The 19144-nt window shown below is 44.9% G+C and overlaps 1 protein-coding gene across 4 annotated transcripts in view; it reads left to right on the top strand.

Moving 5' to 3' along the window:
• The window catches only part of RBM27 (RNA binding motif protein 27), a 1859884-nt gene that overhangs the window by 1786130 nt on the left and 54610 nt on the right, over positions 1–19144 (top strand). The window lies entirely within an intron of this gene.

The following is a 19144-nucleotide window of genomic DNA, read 5'->3' as shown; positions in this document are numbered from 1 at the left end:
TATCATGGCCACCTACATCTTTCTGGTGCCAAGGGCATGGTTGTGCATGAGTTTGCTCCATTGGTTGGAATGCCGTCAATCGTCTCAGTTCAAAGGGAAAATTATGGACTTCTTCCTTGTCTTGAGCAAAATGTCCAATAACCTCTTGTGGTGGGGTCCCTCTGGCACATCTTTGACCTCTGCTGACACTGATCACAGAGGCTTCTTTGAACGGCCGGTGAGCTCACCTGGATTGTGAGACCTAGCTCCCCGTAGGCAAGGAAACACGTCAAACAGGCCCTAGTTCCTTTTTTACCCTACTTCTGAGGGCAGATTGTGACAGAAAACACAGTTGTCATGCATTATTTCAACAAGGGGTGTTGTGGGATCACTGTATTAGTCAGACTCACATGAGTGGGAACCATGTCATACATTTCTAGTGAAGGTCTTCATTGATTGATATGCCGCCATTGTCAACCGAAGTGTGTGGTGCTCTACATAAGGGAATTTCCCTTAAAGAGGACTCTCTGGCACAAATTCATTGTACAGTGGAACTTCAATCACCTCCATGCATTCCCTTCAACTCTTAGTATTACGCTGGCCCTCAGGAAACAGAGGGATTTGTGTCAACCCTTTTCTTGATTGGGGGGCACTGTTAAGCAGACGGCAAGATGGCCGCAACTGTGTGAGCTCTGTGGAAGCCAGGAAATCCCAGCAACATCCGTGCTGTTCCTGAGCAGGGCTGGTCGCAGAAATCGCCAGGGAGAAACACAAAAGAGCCCTGCATACATAGTCTGAATTCTGGGGAAATCACTACTGCGATGGCGGAGATATCGAGTGGAATGTCTGACCTTCGGTGTGGCAGATACACGAGCACACCCTGTGGTGCTGGCTCTGAGGAGGAGTGAGAGCATTGGTGACACGCGAGAGCGCCAGAGCTCCCGCCGAGAGACATATTCACACCGACCGTGCAGTGGATGTGGGCCGAGGCAGCCTGATGTGATCCACTGTACCGCCCCAGATGTGCAGATGTGAGTGAGCCCTGCGTTGTTGTCCGCACCTGCGATTGAAGCTGCGCAGGGGATCTGGTAGTTGGCAGAGCAGTCACTGCCGTGAGCCGCCTACAGCGCCCCACAGTCCATGTGAGCGGTGATACGGTCTGACAAGGTCGTCGCCAGCCCGGGGATGAACAAGCTGTTGGTTCTTGGCGGCTCCCACGGCTGCAAACCCTTTCATCACTTATACTGCGTGCTGAAACTGGGGACGGGAGAACCCTGTCAGCACTTGGAGCTGCTGTGCCCCGGCTTCCAATCTCGCAAAGAAGCAGGTGAAGACAGTGAGCGTATGGTATGCTCGCTAATGCGAGGACAGAGAGGATCTTGCAGGGGGCGGCGGGGCGCCGGGCTTACTCGCGGCACTCCATAGTGCTCAATATTATCATACCTTTCCTTAAGTCACGCTGCGGCGAATGTATTGTCACATTGTCATTCCAAGCTACGTGTGAGAGAAGACACTGGAGGGTTAAGAGACAAGGATCCACAGTAGGACTCCTCCCGTCCCTTGCACAATATCTAGATCCACCAAAAAGGTGATTAATTTATGAAAAGCAATCCCCAAAAAAGAATTTTTGTACCATTTGGTGTAGCAAAACTTTGGTTTCACATGGGAATTCAATTAACAGTCAATATACCCAGTTCATAAAAAGCAAGGGTAATTTTATTCACAATAAAATACCAAGAAGTGATAGGCGAAGAAACATCCTACAAGTCCCATGTTAATGGTTTTACGCGTTTCGAGGATTTCTTCTTCATCAGAAGCCTAGTAGGACTGTTGGTAGATAGCATTCATAAAGGAAAAGAGACAAAAACAACAACAAAAAACCTCTCTGTTAAACATCTCCCAAAATAATTGTCATTTACACAACACATTGACTCAACATCTCAGTGATCTAATGTGCGTTCCCGACAGGATAATGGAGTATTTGCGGTCAGCTGTACCCAATCCAGTTTATCATCTAACTTCAACATCTCTTCATGGAAACCCTGAGCCCTGGAGGATCCTTAATGTGTTGACATACTCTAACCTCATATATGAGCTACTTCTCAATAAAGAATAGGGATATCGCTCCAGATAGATAAGGGAGGGCTGAATCCTCTAAGAGTTCAAAGAAGCAGTTAAACTGTTCAACTAGTGATAAGTGCTCAAACATATTCATTGATCTACCTTGTGGCCCCAGATAAGCTTACTACGTTTCATAACTGGACCGCAGCTAACTCCAGAAGGAAGAGAATATTAAATGTATGAAAAATATTCCCCAATGTCTGTTATAGTAGTGACCTGGTCTTAGACTCACCAACCGGTGCTCCCATATTCGGTACCCGAGCAAACAAGGCAGCAGGAGGACATGCTTGGATAACTCTCCTTATGGACCCGTAACCAGATCTGTTGAATTAAGTCCAACAGGAGGATGTCAGTAAAGAGACCTAGAAGTGCGGAACATGGCAAAAAACATGCCGATTTACATATGGTCACTCACCCTTCAAAGGTTCACAAATTCCAAAGTTGATTTAAGGAATCACACTGGCAAGTGCGGTGGTCCCTATATATGCACGAAACGTCTGACGTGACTGGAGGATCCTATATTCAACAAATATATGCACATCTATACATAAACCGGTCTAGTTCCTTAAATGCAAAAGTGCTAACTACAATATAAAATGCCTGTTAGAGCATAAAGCGTGTACCTCTCTGGGTGATACCAGTTGGGTGGTGCTGAAATCAACACGCCTTACAGGAGCCACAAGAAAGCCTCCGGCAGGTCTCCCACACGAACAGTGAAATGCGTGCACAGCATTTAGGTCTGGGATCGCTGTGAAATAATCGGAAACAGTTGTCATGAAATGAAAGTTCTGTCACAGCGCCGTGACGGGTATCTGTCTCTAATGTAGCGGTGGGCTGATGCAGACCTCACCAACATACCTACATGTTCTGTGTCGGTGAAATGAGGAATACCATTAGGGCGACGCTCATCCATAACCACAGCAGCAAAGGTTCGGACGAGTGTCGCGACCTTCCCTATGTAACTACAAAGGGCTATGGAGAAGGAGGTACTATGCATGATGCCGAATATGAACCCGGCCATATTGGACTGAGAACTGCCAAGCATTCAAGGCAGTGAAACTAGAATGGAGCCCAAAAGGGGGTCCCAAAAGGGGTCTTAAATTTACATTGTAGTTGTCAGGCGACCTATGGGGGTGAATATTAGTGAATGAGAAAACAGATAACAGCATTGTGGTCCACAGATATTACAAGGTTCCAGCCAACATGCAAAGTACATTAAAGATATCATGACTCTCTGCATGTTGTCAAAGTGTATACAATAAACTGTTCATACTGTGCATTCCACAAGGCAATTTCCTCAATCAGATCAAGATTAACGCAGAAGAGCGTTCGAGAGGCTAGATCCTTTGTGATAATCAAGCATGTCAGGGTTTAGCTCCCATATGTGATCAGCTAGTCAATATTATGGCGAAGGACATAAACCACCAGGGTGGCCAACATTCTAAAAGACTAGCCTTAGGTTAGATAGCTAGATAAAGCAATTCATAGAAAACTCATCATTGAGACCCCTTGGTAGTAGGGTGTCGAGCAAGTCAATCCAGAATTTCTCCCTTCGGGAAAGCAATGACAAATAATCACCCCCCGCTGTGGTTTCTACACAACTTCTAAGACCTGAAACTTAATTTGGGCAATGGTATGATGATGTTCCAAGAAGTGGCGTGCTACAAGTGATCTTATGTTCTTACATCGGATAGTTGATTTGTGTTCTGACCACCTGTCTTTTACCGGTCTTGTTGTTTGGCAGATGTAAAGTTTGCCACAAGGGCATTTAATGGAATAGATCACCCCCGTTGAGAAACAGGTGGCAAAGTCTCTTATTTTGATCTTCTTTCCTGTTTGTGGATGGGTGATGGTGTCCCCCTTCATTACATTGTTGCAATGCTTACAACTCAGACAGAGAAATGTTCATTTTTTCTTTGTTATTAGCAGAAGCTGTTTATCTTTAACCGGTCTCTCTGCTCTGATCAATCTGTCTTTCAAGTTCAGACCCCTTCTGAAGGCCATCATGGGTACTCTCGGGAATAATCTCAATAAGGTCGAGTCATTATGCTAAATGCCCCAATGTTTCCTGATGGTTCTACTCATTTGGAAACTTTGGCACGAGAATTTTTAAATGTAGAGAAGTGGCGTTTCCTTATTTTTGGCCTAAGGTGTTAGGGGTACTTCTCTACTTAAGGAGGTGGTTCTTTCCATTGCAGTTTCCAATGTTTCTTCCGGGTATCCTCTTTGTCCAAATCGGTCTATTAACTTCGAACATTCCAAGTCTAGGCCCGCTGGGTCCAATCTAATCCTTTTTAGCCGTAGGATCTGACTGTAAGGAAGACTTCTTAGCATGGGTTTCGGCTGTAAACTGGTGTAATGTAAAAGGTTGTTGGCGTCTGTGGGTTTATGATAAACCGTGGTATCCTTCCATCCTTGATTGCTAGATCCACATCCCAAAAATGTAGAGATGGTGCTCCTATCTCCATCATAAATTTAATTGTATGATGTACAGTGTTGAGATAGCTAAAGAAATTATCCAATTCTGTCTTTGTTCCACACCAAATTCCTAAAATGTCATCAATAAAATGCATCCATATGAGTATTTTGGATGACCAGTGGTGGTGATCTAATACAAATTTCTGTTCGAACTGGTACATGTAGGTGTTTGCATATACGGGCACCGTTGCGGACCCCATGAAGGTACCTGAACATTGTGCATAATACTTCCCTTGAAAGCGGAAATAGCTGTTGTGCAGTATTAGTTCTAACAATTCAACTGCGAATTCTGGATTCCCCTTTATGTCCTAGAGTACTGCTTGAATGCCTTAGTCATGTGCGATCGACTTGTATAAACTACAGGCATCCATACTAAACAGGATGCATTCATCACGCAAAACTGTTATCTCCTGTAGACCATTTAAGAAGTCCGTTGTGTCCTTCAGATAAGTTGGGATATTTTGTATGAGTGGTTGCAGTAGTCGATCAAGGTATATAGCCAGGGGGTCAAAAACACTGTCTGTCCCAGCGACTATAGGTCTCAGCGGTGGGTTTAGAGGATTCGTGTGGAGTTTAGGTAGACCATAGAAAACGGGTGTTATTGGATGTTGGTTCAATACTCGACTTAAGCATGCAGGGTTATGATCATGACTGGGGGTCGACATAGTCAAAGTTAGATCATGATCCACAGATCACTACCTTTCACACATTATAGGACTGAAAGTGATGACTGTGGCAGATATGTCATTGTGCACGGCAAACAGGGGGATGATGAAGTATTCATGAATGTGTATGGCCCTAATGTGGACGACCCAGAATTCTACGAAGGGGTGTTCCGGATATGTGCCAAATATCCTACAGCACTGATATGTGGTGGTGATTTCAATACTATTCTGGACGACACTCAGGACCTTAATTAAATCAGCACATGCCATCTTTACACACATGGTAGATCTAGGGATGAAAGATGTGTGGCGATCACTAAATGGAATGCAAAAGGCCTTTACTTTTTATTCCTCGGTGCACGATATGCACTCCCACATTGATTACTGCCTGACAGCACAGAGGGTACTGGGATGGGTGGCTGAGTCCTGTATACTTCCCAGAATATTATCAGTTCATTCTCTGATAACACTCGCACTGCACATTCCAGAAGCGACACACCCTCCTCCCCCCCAGAGGCATCAGTGACGTTTCAAGGCTGCAGCCCTGTTAGATGTGACATTCCGGTCCGGTATGTCACAATACATCACTGACTTCTTTGAGAACAATGAGGGTTTGTGGGCACCCAGGCGGTTCTTTGGCAAGCCTTTAATGTTTACATGCAAGGTGTCGCAATGTCCACGGATTTCGGTGTTCTTCGAGATATTAGAGGGGAGTTAAAGAGATGTGAAAACACCTTAGTGAAATTGTAAACGGAGTATGCGGTTAACCCGACACCAGGGGCCCGCAGAGAAATGAAAACGCAGCAAGATTGGTATCGTGAAGTAGCGGATAGGGATCTACTCTACTTCGACAGGCCGGCAGCAGCATGTCGATATGAAGAGCAAGAAAAACCGGGGAAACTGTTAGGCCAGCCGGTCCGTAGTGAGAGGGGGTATACAGCCATACTATGTATAACCAGGCGGGACGGCAGGGCGGTGAACAAGGTTGAAGAGGTCTGTGAGCTGTTTTACGAATTCTATGGAGAACTTTACTCCCCACAAAGTATGGCCACGGAAGGCGAAATAGATGAGTACCTAGCTAAGAAAGTTAAACTGTGCGTCACAGCTGAGGGAAGGTGTCCGAGGTGTCACAATGAGGATGCGGATATACTTCATGTGCTATGGTCGTGTGGGGAGCTCACTGAGTAATGGCACAAGGTATGAGAGGAGTTATCAGAAATGGCGGATCAAAAAGTGCATTGGGAGCCAGTGGTGTGTGTGCTGGGTTGTGAACAGAAAATGAAACCGCTAAAACGCAAACTCAATATAGGTTTGTTATTAGCTAACAAGCCATACTTATGAAGTGGAAGAGTACCACTCCCCCTAAATTTGAAAGATGGGAGAAAGATATGATCTGGGCAAATGATAAAGAACTATACTGTAGTTTATTACCTGTTATGAATCGACCAAAGTACATTTAGGGAAGTTTCCAGCAATATCTGGTCGACAAGGAAACCAGTGGGATGAGGAGATTGTGACACTCTAATGGAAAGTGAATCTGATTACGCTTTACTGTAATGCTTCTAAAGTACGCTGTTGCGCAATGGTATGTGTGTAATGTTGTCTATCTGTGCAAATTTAAATTAAAAAGCAAAAAAAAACCTCATCTTGATTGCTACGGACTGGGCATGGAGGTTGTGGTACTTGTAACTTCTGTACATTTCACTGTCCCTTGTGGTGCCTCCTGGAAAGAGTGGACCTGCTTTCTCAGATGTCTGGATCCTCCATTCTAACCTGAGCAGTCTGTGCCTTCTTGCATGGCTATTGTGAGGGTGAGCTGCGATGTAGAGGTTCTGGGTGTTCTATTTTCTTTTTTTCCAGTACTCTTGCTATCATGTCAGTCTATGCATGCAGGTGGCATGCATTCCCCTGCTGATGTTTGGAGAATGGCCTGAACCCCTTGACTTGTCTGACCTCCTCGGTTCTTAATTTTCTGCTTTCCTTGGTCCAGGGAGGCCGTCAGATTAGCACTATGCAGGGTTACCAAGTTGACGTTTCTGTCTTTAAAAGCACTTCTGAGCTGGATTACTTCTCCTCTGTCCTCGCTGTTGTGAATTTGTTGTAAAGAGTGTTGACTAACCAGTTTCCACCATGTCAATTCAGTGTTCCTGCTTGTGATGTGCACCTTCTTCCAAAATATTTAATGGCTGCTCCGTTTGAGAGTGTTCATTCTTTCCATTTGCGACTGTTCACCGTTAAGGTCCTTTTCCTGGATGCCATCATTTCCACGAGGTGGGCTGAGTGAACGTCTGTCTTTCTGTTAACCCCCATTCCACCCCACCCACCTTCCACCGGTATGTAGTATTTTAGGGACAAGAAGGATGGGGCCTACTTTCCTTTCCATAGTCTTCCAACAATCTTTCCCAGAAGATCAATCTTTTGGTTGTCGTCTTTTTTATTTTTTTATTTATTAGTTTAAAGTGCAATATTGGTTAATTAAACCCTTATACACTAAGACATATACAGATATAAATCAATTTCTACATACATACATTTCAAAATTTCAACAAGTTAAACATTTCCGATATTCATCCTTCACAGATCTAGTTACATTTACACAGAACAAAAGGAGAGCAAAAATGAACAAGAAAAACACACCCATTGGATCCGAATTTCCGTGGGACATACAGTTCATATATGCTATCTGACAATTTATATAAAAGGATTGCATAACTTCTTTCTTATATTTAATAAATAACAGTACTTCCAAAGAAGCATCTAATCACATATAAAACAGCTAATCGTATAGAATGAAAGAATTTAAAATATGAAGTATCATCAATTTAAAATTGCTCTCTTCCATATAGAAAAGGCCTCCCCTATATATACCATGATTTCAGCCTCATAGATAATCGACCAAAACTGGTCCGATGTGATTATATTTAACTCACTCACCAAGTTTCCATATCCTTTTAAATACCATTCCTGCAATTTCATACACCCAGTAAGTAAATGTCTAATATCAATGTTGCAATGCCTACACCATCTTACTTTGTCCAAGCACCGGTATATTCTTTGCAAGGGAGAATATTAAAACGAAGTTGCATAATAAATCTCACAATCTCTCCATTTCTTGTGTTAAGCAGATAAAACAATATATGTTTGTCTTCACTTCTCCTTATCCACTTAGGACTGAGCAGGGATTTCATCGTTTGAACCCTTAGAGGACCATGTTAGTATTTTGTTCAGATGAGAGTCATAAAGAGTGGCCTATAATTTTGTCTACTTCCTTGGTGCTTGGACTGTCGTGATATTGCCAAACAGACTGCCCTTCGATGGATTGTTCCGTTGCCTTTCCCAATGCTATGATCCAGCCACCAAGGAATGTCTATGGTCTTGGCCCTCATTCTGCCAGAGGCCCGGCAGCTTGTCCCTGTGTGTTTCCCCGTTATTGACATCTGTCCAGCAGGAATTGGACCTCCATTGCACACATTCACCAAGCATTATTACATGGATTCTTTATCTGTTCAGGATGCCCACTTGCAGTGCTCGGTTTCCGGGTGTTGGTGATAGTTCTCCAGCATTTGATCTTTTCATAGTCACATGGTGAATGAATATCCTCCGTCAGGCCGGGAATCCTCGATAACATTGAGCAGTTTTCTAAAATTAAAACTGCAGTCATTTTAGTGCTCTAGTGGAGTCATGTTGGCTCCTATTGCCCACAGCCAATGGAAAGGGCTGCCTTAGCTCCACCCCGGAAGGCCATCTTCTGTTTTATTTTTTAACACATGTTGTATTCACAGAAATCTCTCTCGATAATCCTTGGACTTTTGTTGTCTGTATTCCTTTAAGTTTTTTCACGATTCCCTACCTCCAGTGTCATCTGGGGTTGGTCTAGTTACCGTGGCCTTTGTCCCGTCAGAGCAGATTCTCGTCTTCAAGTGTGATGCCTTCTTCTGTCCAGATGCCAAAAGGAGTCTTCAAGGCCTGTGCCACCTGTGACCTCAAGAATGTCTATGTGGAAGACCTCCACGAAGACTGCCTCTATTGCCTGTATCCGACGCAAAACATCCTGGACTGCTCAATCTGTCAGTAGTTCTCGAACACAACTCTGAGAACGCCACCATAGGTTAGGGGCTTGGCTTGATGACACAGGTGCCTCCAACTCTGCTTCAGTCCAGAGTCACGCTTCCCTCAGACAGAGCAGACCAGACTGCCTTGTAGACGTGTGTCCTTGATATTGACATCTGTCAGGCAGGAACTTGAGCTCCATTGCACATGTAAGCCAAGCATTATTAAATTGATTCTTTATCTGGTCAGGATGCCCACTTTGGTTGTGCATTGCTCAGTTTCCTTGTGTTTGTTCCACACACTCTTTATTTCATATTTGGGCTGGTTTGGGATAAGGTGAGCAATCTGTGCGAATAAGGAATACTTGAAAATAACAAATTTCTCACATTATAGAATGTTGTGTAGCTAGCATCAGATTACCTTTTGTACCCCATCAAGGGTGTCATTCCAGTCGGCATCTTCCTCCTCCACCTATCAGTCGACACAATAAGTGACCCCATCAGTACAAAAGCCGGCATGACGCCCCGTCACCTCAGTTCCTTTTTCCTGGACCCTACTTAGAAATGTTTCTTTCTTTTAAAATATTTGTTTGAGGGACATGACCTCGAAACATTTCGGTTTTAAATGCTGCAGTGGCTGCGGTTTGAAGATGCCCATCACCGATCCCCAAACGATTTGCGTATAATTTTTGGAGACGCCTCACATCGTCTCGGGTTGTGGATCCTGTCCCTTGGAGGAGGGTAGAGTGTCAGTGCTTCCAACACCTGAAAAAGACCCTTCCACGGAAAAGGTCAGGTGCCGCCAGGCCCATAAGCTACACAAAAGATAACGTTCCCAAAGTGAGTCGAGACATTCATCCTTGTCCTCACCACACAAAAAGAAAACAAGGCATCGATCTCAGAGGTGCAAAACCAATAAAGAGGACTCCAGCTCTCCAAAACGTACAATTTGCCTTATGGCGAGCTCCTCTGCCAAGGAGTGGGAAAAATTCAGACAACGAATGCTATAGCCCCTGTCCTCAAATGAGACAGTAAATCCCAACGTGGATAATCAAGCCAGCAAAGTCCTCATGAAGAATGACTCTGTAGGCCTCTCGGCCCAGACCCTGTCTCGAAGAAAAAGAAATGGCCAGTCAAGACATTGATGCTGAAACCTGCGGAAGTACCGTCGGGACTCCTGACGCTGAAGAGAGCAGACTCAGATTTTCTACCATTGCCGTCCATCTCTAACCAGTATTCGCCGGACTCGAGGGCTAGTTGTTTACAAGCAATCCAAGTAGTGTATGATGAGCAGGGTTACGCAATACCCTTCAGTTTCAAACCGATGGATGAGGTAAATCAGGCAGAGCAGATTCCTCTTGACTCAAGCTCATCCTTTGAGATTCGGACATGAGCAACATATCTGCGGACCTCAGTCATGGAAGTGTCATCAACATATCCCCCTCCCCACCCCCGCGATCTTGACATTTCCAGAAACTTTGCTGTATAAGCATCCAAATGCTGCCTTTCGGGTCATAATCCAAACAATGGATTTCTTGGGGCTTGGAGCCTGATGCAGACAAATATATCAGTACAAAATAATGGACATCCTAGACAGGGGACCCCTTATGGAAGTGGTTCTCACTTTTAACCCTGCGGTTGTGTACCCCATCATGTATGTGAGGGGTCAGTAATGCGAGGCAGACAACTGTTTGATGTGATGTTATGTTAACAGAACTTGTTGAGCGCATGTACGCCCAAAGGCAGCATGGTGCTGGTACCATGAAGGAAGTTTCAGTGAATGTATGCTTTAAAATAATGATGTTTTCAGTCGCGGCCAAAAAACAAGGTGGTCGGCAGTCCTCCGCAAAGCAAGGGGAAGATCGTTCCAGGCCTTGTTGGCCACAACAGGAACCCCAGCTGAGCGGGCCAGCCTAAGCTTAGGGACGACTACCAGAAGAGCCTACTAGGAGCAGAGAGAGAGAGTGGGCACATAATGCACAAATTTAGCTTGCAGATACTCCGCTCCAATACCGTAAAAAGCCTGATGTACAATGCACATGGACTTAAACATGATCCGAGCTGCAACGGGGAGCCAATGCAGTTGCCTCAGCAGCGGAGACATATGTGCTCCGAACGGGGGGCGAAGGATAGCTCTGGCCGATTTATCAAAACATGCCATTTTATTCTCAAAATAAATGTAGTAAAAATGCCTCTCTCCCTACTCTGGAGTATTTCCCTGCCTAACCAAATTTTAGGGAAAAGACTCTAACGCAGGATATCTGGCCCTCGCCCTAAGAAACAAATACATGAAGAAAATATATGGCAATACAACATAACATAATAAACATTCACAAGTTCTGAATAACCTTCTGATGCCCTGGGTGCATTCTCTTCCCCAGGATGCAAAGTTAACTCTGCTAATGTTCAACCAAAGAAATAAATGTTTCAAAGTAAGGTTTGTTAACCAAAGTTCTAATAATAGCAAATCTTTTCTCTTTGGTGAAATATCCACTTTAAACTTCCACAAAATAGCACCAATGGTAATCCCAACCATGATGATGTGTCACTTCCTTAAGAAGACTTGCCACAGTTCAAATGAAATGCAATATCCACAACTGTCAGTGATGCACAGTTCTTGGTTAACAGTATTTCATTAGCTACAGTATTAGAATTCACAATGGTATATTTGTCAGGATGACTTCTCAATGCTGCTGTTTCCACGTCAACAACTACACTTCTACTTAATACACTATGGGAACAGTCACCGTTGTCTCTTAGTACTCCACTTTGTTTAGGCTACTACAATATTGCATCTACTGACCATCAAATGTACCACCACAGCTTCAGTACTTTGGACTACTACTACCAGTGATTTGTACTTCTAGATAGGCTTCAACAAGATACACTTTAAAGTACTTCAACTCCTTTGAGTAGGCAAGGGACTCTTCCTCCGACTATCGCTTCAAAAGAGGCAGCCTCTTTGCCTCTTGTCTGTCTGCCACAATAACCTGGGTTTGCCTTTCAGACTCACTTGTCTCTGGCTTCCACAGTCTTTGGCACTACAGGTTGTGGCAACTTCAAAATAGTCTTTACAAGCAACTAATTTCACTTCCCCAACTTTCTTAGCCCAAGTCATTACCCATAATCCTTGGTGACACTCTCTTGGCTTCAGGTAATGATTGCAAATATGTTTCTTAGGCCAGTTGAACTGTTAACTTCATAGTAACAGTTAGGTTGCACCTTAACTCTGAGAAAGGCTGGTTTCACTGTTAATATGGTGAGTATCTTGGCTTTGGCAATGCGTGTTCTCTTCAATAGTAGATCAACTTTAACTTCTTATGTATGAAAGGGTGTGCCACATTAAAGTAAAGAGCAGAGTTCAGTCTTTCTTTAGGAATCGCAATTAGGCACAAACAACCATTTTAGGAAGTTTTCAGAGGTTAAAGACTTGTGTTGAAATGTATTCCTGTGTAAAAGGAAAGGATACAGTTATGTCTTCATTTAGGAATCACAATTGGGCACACACAACCACTCTTTGATATAGTTTTCACAAGATAGACTTCAACAATTGTTTTTTCAGGATTAGGTATTCGGTAATGGTCTTTGCAGCGTTCACTCTTCTTAGTGACACTTGACCACTCCTTCAGTAGATACAGTATATTAAGGGTTTAGGAATGGGTTTAATCAGCATTTTCTCTTGGCGAGTAAAAGAACTTTCCTTATATACTCGAGTGCTACTTTTCCATTGTTCACATATTAGAACTTCAACAAACAAATCAGCTCGCTTTAAACCACACGCGAGTGAATAGGGAACTGGACACTTGCTCTGCGGATCACACCGCTTCCAGTACCTCTGCTACTTCTACTGCTTCTAGCTGATAAGGGACCCGCTTCCTGCCTCTCTGAAGGCGTCTTCAGTCCGGCCACTCGTTTATGGAGCTCCTCTTGCTCCAGACCCACGGCTTGACAACTGTTCCTCGCCTCGGTCTACAAGACATTCCCTGCACGGCAACCATAGCAATCAGGCTCATATGAGAAAAGACAGCCTCTCTGCGTGCCTTCCGCTGTACAGCCTCTGCACCTCAGAGTTTGGGGGAACAGGACCTTCTCGGAAAAAGCAGTTGACGTTTGCTGTCTCCATGTTCCGGCGTCCCTCATTTTCTCCCACTTATGCTTGGTTTGCCAGCGGTGTCTTCTTTCTGCTACTACTGCTAGAGCTCACAATCCAGTTACAGTTCAAGCTCCTTCCTCTCCTTCCTATTGCCTTTACCTAAGGGGGCCTCTGTTACGCTCACCTGGTATCCACAGGGACACCACCCAGCCGGGTTACTCGCTGGTATGCTTCTCAGCTTTGCCCAGATGTGGTCGGCGGGGAAGGTTCTGCCTGAAAATACAGGAGGACTGTGTTCAAGGCTGACCGACCGGGGTAAGTATCCTCCCTCCACCCCTGTATGATTTCAGCCCCTCTGGGACCCTCTCCTCACCCTGTGGTAGAGTTAGGCGTGCTCTCCATCCTGCCTTCTTTGCAGGGGCGCGTTGTCTTTCATGGGCGTGTGCGGTCCAGTTACTTCACTGACGCTGGCCCGTTTGATATTGTTCCGGTAGGTCTTATTGTTGTTCTTTAGTTTTGTTGCTATCCTGCATGCCTTTCTTTGTTTAAAAATGTCTTTTTTTTTTTCTCCCTTAGGTATGCAGAGCTTCAGCGCAGCGAACTGGCTTGGTTGAGCCCCGCTGGTAAATGATGGCGTATTAAGAGCGTTATGATGCGGTAAGTAAGTGCTATGCGCAGCGCTGCGAAGTCTTCCCTTTGCTAACCTGTGTTTTCCTTCCTTGTAGGTCACAGCGCGAGTGGAATGTCCGGAGTGGTGCCAGCCGAGAGGCGACCAGCCAGGTAAGCCTTTTGAGCAGTTCGTAACTTGCAAATTTCTCTACTGCTTTCTTTAATGATGCCTCTATCTTCCTCTTTCATGTCGTTCTGTCCGGGAGGCGTGCAGATTCGAGGAAGCTGTTCTCAGTAGCTGCGAGTGGCTAAAGATGAAGACTGCAGATAAGATGCTGCTGCTAATGATGTTCCTTTTGTCTCCTTGCAGATTCTGCTTCTCTGAGGTTCGAGGGAATAGCTGGACACGGTGAGCGTCACGTTGCAAGCTGCAAAGTAACGCAAAGCGTGTTGTCTTGCTTGGGTGTGGTTTAAATAGCCCCAACAAAATAGTCCAGGTAAAGTAGTCCCTAGGCTGCCACACCCAAAATACTAGACCGCATAGCTTGGTTCCTTGGAACCAAGCTATGTGGAAGCCTCCATGTTGGCTGATAACACATTAAGTAGTTCCCAAGCACATGTTTTTCATGGTGTATGAGCCGGCGCCATAGGCGCCAGGAGTGGCCCCAAGAGGGTTTTGGAAAAGGATGCCAGGTTCTAGAGGCCCGAGTCCTGACTCCACCTGGCGAATGGGTTTGCCAGAGGGGGTTTTGGGCAAGGGTCGTGACAGCCTCTTATGCCTGCCAGGTTCTTTCAGGTGTGGGCTGTTAGGCTTGATTGCCTGACTACTACCGTTCTTTTAAATATTGAGTTTATTTTAAGGGTAGATTTATTTCCCTTCAACTCATTAAAAGATGGACCTTCACATTTGTGGTTACAGAAGAAGATATTTGACTTAAGCCCTTTTTGTCCGCCGATGTTTACCTTATACCTTTGGAAGTAAGGACGGCGTTCACCTGAAATGCTTTAACAGATCTTTCTGTTAACAAGGCTTGCTTGTATTTAACAGAACTTTACCCTGGGTCACAGATCTTGGGTCAGGGACATTATAATGACAATATGCCATTACCTGTTTTGGCAACCCAGTAAGGCACTTCCTTTCAGAGGACAGCTACTGTCTCTCATCCAATGGGATCTCCTCACCACCCTGGGCCCCGTCTCCTCCCAGGTGATCCTCCTACAGTACATGAGCCCAAGGTCAGGATCAGGTAGCGTCTGCCTTTCTTTGGCCTCCTGGGACGAGCTTTTAGGAAGGGTTTCACATGTCCCTATGGAGAACACCATCCTTGGCACAGACTGCAAACAAAGTACTTTTGAAAAAGTTGAACCAGTTTTGACAGACCCTTGGCATACTTATCGACACACCTGACTCCAGAAAGCCTGGTTGTGCAAGTCATCACAGCAGGCTCCAATGTTAATGTTTCCCTGCCCTCTCCCTAGATAGGGAGAGTAAAAAGTTGGATGACCTAGGAAAAACAGTTTACGGGGCTGGTAGTGTGCATCTGAAAGCAGTTGACCATTGGCAAAGCATACATATTGCTTTTGGAAGGTGATAGCAGTGGCTGTTGAGCACATCCCTGAAATTGAGATGAGGGATGGTTTAAAAGAATTGGTAGAGAATGGAAAACAAGCTGCATATCAGGCCTTGTAGATGAGGGTATACTCTGATGAATGTGCGGCTAGATGGGGACAGGCACAGTGGTCAAACTGCACATGTGGATTGGAACGGCCAGCTCTACAATGGATGTACAGACAAAATCATTGGACATGACGTTTGGTGCACCCATTTCTTTGGCTCCAAAGCAGATGAGTCATTAGAAAAATGTGAAGAATCTAAGGCTACTGCAAAGTCTCTAGGCTTGGCGGTTAAACAGCCAAACCTTCCTTTTTACTGCAGCATCAAACTTCTCCAGAGGCCCTGGATATAGGCTTTTTCCAGCAGTTCGCTGAGAGGCAGGGTCTGGAGTTCAAAGACTTTACCACGCCGAGTATAGGGAGGAATATTCAGAAGACTCCACTCCAGAGTGCTTCATTTCTTGCATGGATGCCTGGTGGGGAATTACTCTAGACGCCTGACGGCTGCAGGTCGTTGTGTCTGGGTATTGCCTACCTTTCGTCCAGAGACCTCGAGACCACCCGCCCAAAGGAAGGTTTTCACCTTCCCAACCCTAGTCACCCAGCCCTACTGGAATCAGTTCTGGTTCTTTGGCAAAAAAGCACTGAAAGAGCTTGTTCCCTAGGAAGAGAAGGGGAGCGGATGGTACTCCACCTTGGCAGTCCAATTCTCACGTTTCTAGGACTTTGTTTCATCCGTCTAATAATTTTTCATCCTTTTCAGTGACAAATGTCATACCTAAAATTCTATAACTTTATACATGTGTACATATTACCATAAGGTGTGTTAATCTTGAATTTCAAAGTGGCACCATATACACTTTCCTCAGAATATCCAATTCTCTGCCATTTCTGTCCCATATATGCCACTGAAGGCTACCACGTCTTGAATTACAGCTATCAAAATTGCATCTAGATTGTGAAACTTTCGCATTTCTGCATTGTCGAATTGCAGAGATAAGTCTCCAAGTTTTATTAATAAACTAGTCTTTAGAGCCAAAATGGGCAGCCTTTGTCCTCCACTGGGACCATTATTTTCTTCAGGCTGCTACCAAATGTCAGTTTATCCCAAGGCTGCCCTTGAGTTTCCCCAGCTTGAGTGACTGGTGTTTTTCACTTCCAGAAGTCACACATAGGTGTCCCATATGTATTGTCTCAAGCTGAAGCCCAGACAGAAGTCTGACAAGCGTGTGATGTTTCTTTTTCTTGTTCCATCCTGCCCAAGATGTGCTTGGCAAAACAGTTCAGCCATCCTTTTGTAGCTGCAAAACACAGTTTAGATGCGAGGCAGTGGTGCTCAAAGGAGCCAGCGCAGCCATTTTGCTGTTAACTGCTGAAGTGCAGCTTGGTTATGGATGGGAATTCCACTGAGTGGGTCAATGGATCCCGCAAAAGGCCCAAGGAAACTCTTACACACTTGTGGTTATTGTACAATAGTTATGTATTTTATATCCACAAGGTAAAGTTATATTCATATAAGTAAGGACTATTTTAAAGTAATAAACACAATAGAAAACCAATTCAATACTTCAGGTGAGTAAACCATAAGTTAACAATTATAAAGTTAATTGAGCACAATTCAGAGGTAAGAAAAATCACATCTTATCGCAACTAAAGAAAACATTCTGTTGTAGGAATAAAAAGCTTAAGCTACACCAACAATAGCAGGTGAGTACTTTAAAAGACTTGTATTACTTTTCAGAGGCCTTAAGGCTTTAGCATTCCATCCCTATGTAGGTAGGGGTTGTTCAGTCAGATTGGAGGTAAAGCAGATGAGGCACAGATGCAGAAAAGGCAAGGATCCAGAGGATTCTTCAATTACAAGTAAAGGGCATTTTTGTTGGCCGATAAGGTTTCAGGAACCTTGGGAAATGCTCCCTATGGGCGCACAAGCAACAGGCCTGGGCGAACACCCAAACACTGTAAGCAGCACTCCAGCAACAAAGGATCGACAGAATGACTCAAGGTATGTACTACCATGAGTCTCACAGTACCTGAGTAGTGCTGAAGAAGATGCAGCTGGATTCTTTCACGGTGCAGCAGCACCTTTTCACTTACTGGGGAACGGTTCTCGTCCGAACAATTTACCTTGCTTGCTTGGTTCTGCACTCTGGTGAGGGGACTTTGAGGCGGGCGGGGGGGGGGGGGTGAGAGGGGTCTTGCCTTAGGATGGCCAGAAGGAGTCCACCAAAGTCTTGAGGGAGTTTGTTTAAGTGAAGACGATGCACTGAAGAATGTTTACAGGTCGCAGGGTATTGATGATTTGCAGACCAGGGAGGTCATAGCACTTCGTAGGATGGCTCAAATTGCAGGTCATCTTACGACTGATTATCCCCACTAGTTCAAGGGTGGAAGACGTCCTCTTCAAATGTTCCCTAACGATTTGAAAACTGGGTCAAGACATCATTGGTCACTTCAGCTGGCTTTACCGGTTTCTGTAAGGTGCTGCAGGCGTCTTTGGTAGTCTTCCTCGGTTCTTCTGTCCAGTGACTGAGTTATCTTTTGCCTCAAGATCCTCACCTTTCATCTAGGAACACAGTCAATCGGCAGTCCTGCATCATTCAAACTTTGGATTCTGGTTATCCTTTCAGGACAGACACCCTCCTAGTTGGAACTGGATCCAGACATGCATGCCAGAAGACAAAGGAGTGCAAAGTTTCAGACTCGTCCCTCGTTTTCTGCCTTCAAAGTCACTCTGGAGGCTTGGCAGGCTTCCCAAAAGATTCCTGCCGAAGACTAAAGTCAAACCAGGACCTCCCCCACACAGGTTGGTAGAAAAGGGACTAAGAAAAGGGCAAGCACACAAGAAATTGTGAAAAAAGGGGGCCACCATTTTGGGTCATGCTACCCTTCTGTGCACTACCTTGGCAATATGCACAAAAGTCGTTTGAACACATCCACTGCCACTAGCCATTCAGGTATGCTTGTCACTGTAACAGAAATGTTACAGGAGCAGTGAGAAAGGGGATCCCAGGTAACCCCTCAGCGCGCCACATAGGGCGGTGTGTGCTGATCTCAAAAAAGGAAAATTGAAGAAGAATAAAACGTATCCTTCTAACATTGAGAACAGTCGTTTTTAAGGAAAATAAAAGAATATAAAAAGGAGAGCCCAAAGGGCTTGCAGCAACACTGCACAAAAAGTAAAAACATATTGAACGAGGGTTCCCATGGTCAGAGCAAAAAGAATTAATGGGGGTGGAAAGTGCCCCTCATGCACGAGAACAAGAGAAAACGTCCATGAATCCAGCAAAAAGTGCTGGAAGGGTCTCACAGGTAGAGGGTATTTGCCATAGATATGAAAAATCTCCCTAACATACGGTAACCCTTTTGGCAAGCATGGACACAACAACCAGCGATGACAGATGCTTTCATCAAAGGCTGTGATGCTTACCTGAAGGAGCTCAGAGTGAGTGGGACTTGGACTTTGACAGAGACGAGATCGCACATCAATCTTGTGGGGCTGCAGGCTGGCTGTAAATACCCTTTTACCTTCCATC

This window comes from Ambystoma mexicanum, chromosome 3p, assembly GCF_040938575.1.
Source record: "Ambystoma mexicanum isolate Mex_15411 chromosome 3p, UKY_AmexF1_1, whole genome shotgun sequence".
In the NCBI taxonomy this organism is placed as follows: domain Eukaryota; kingdom Metazoa; phylum Chordata; class Amphibia; order Caudata; family Ambystomatidae; genus Ambystoma; species Ambystoma mexicanum.
Note: the sequence above shows the minus strand (reverse complement) of the source record. Positions and strands in the feature narration are given on the sequence as shown.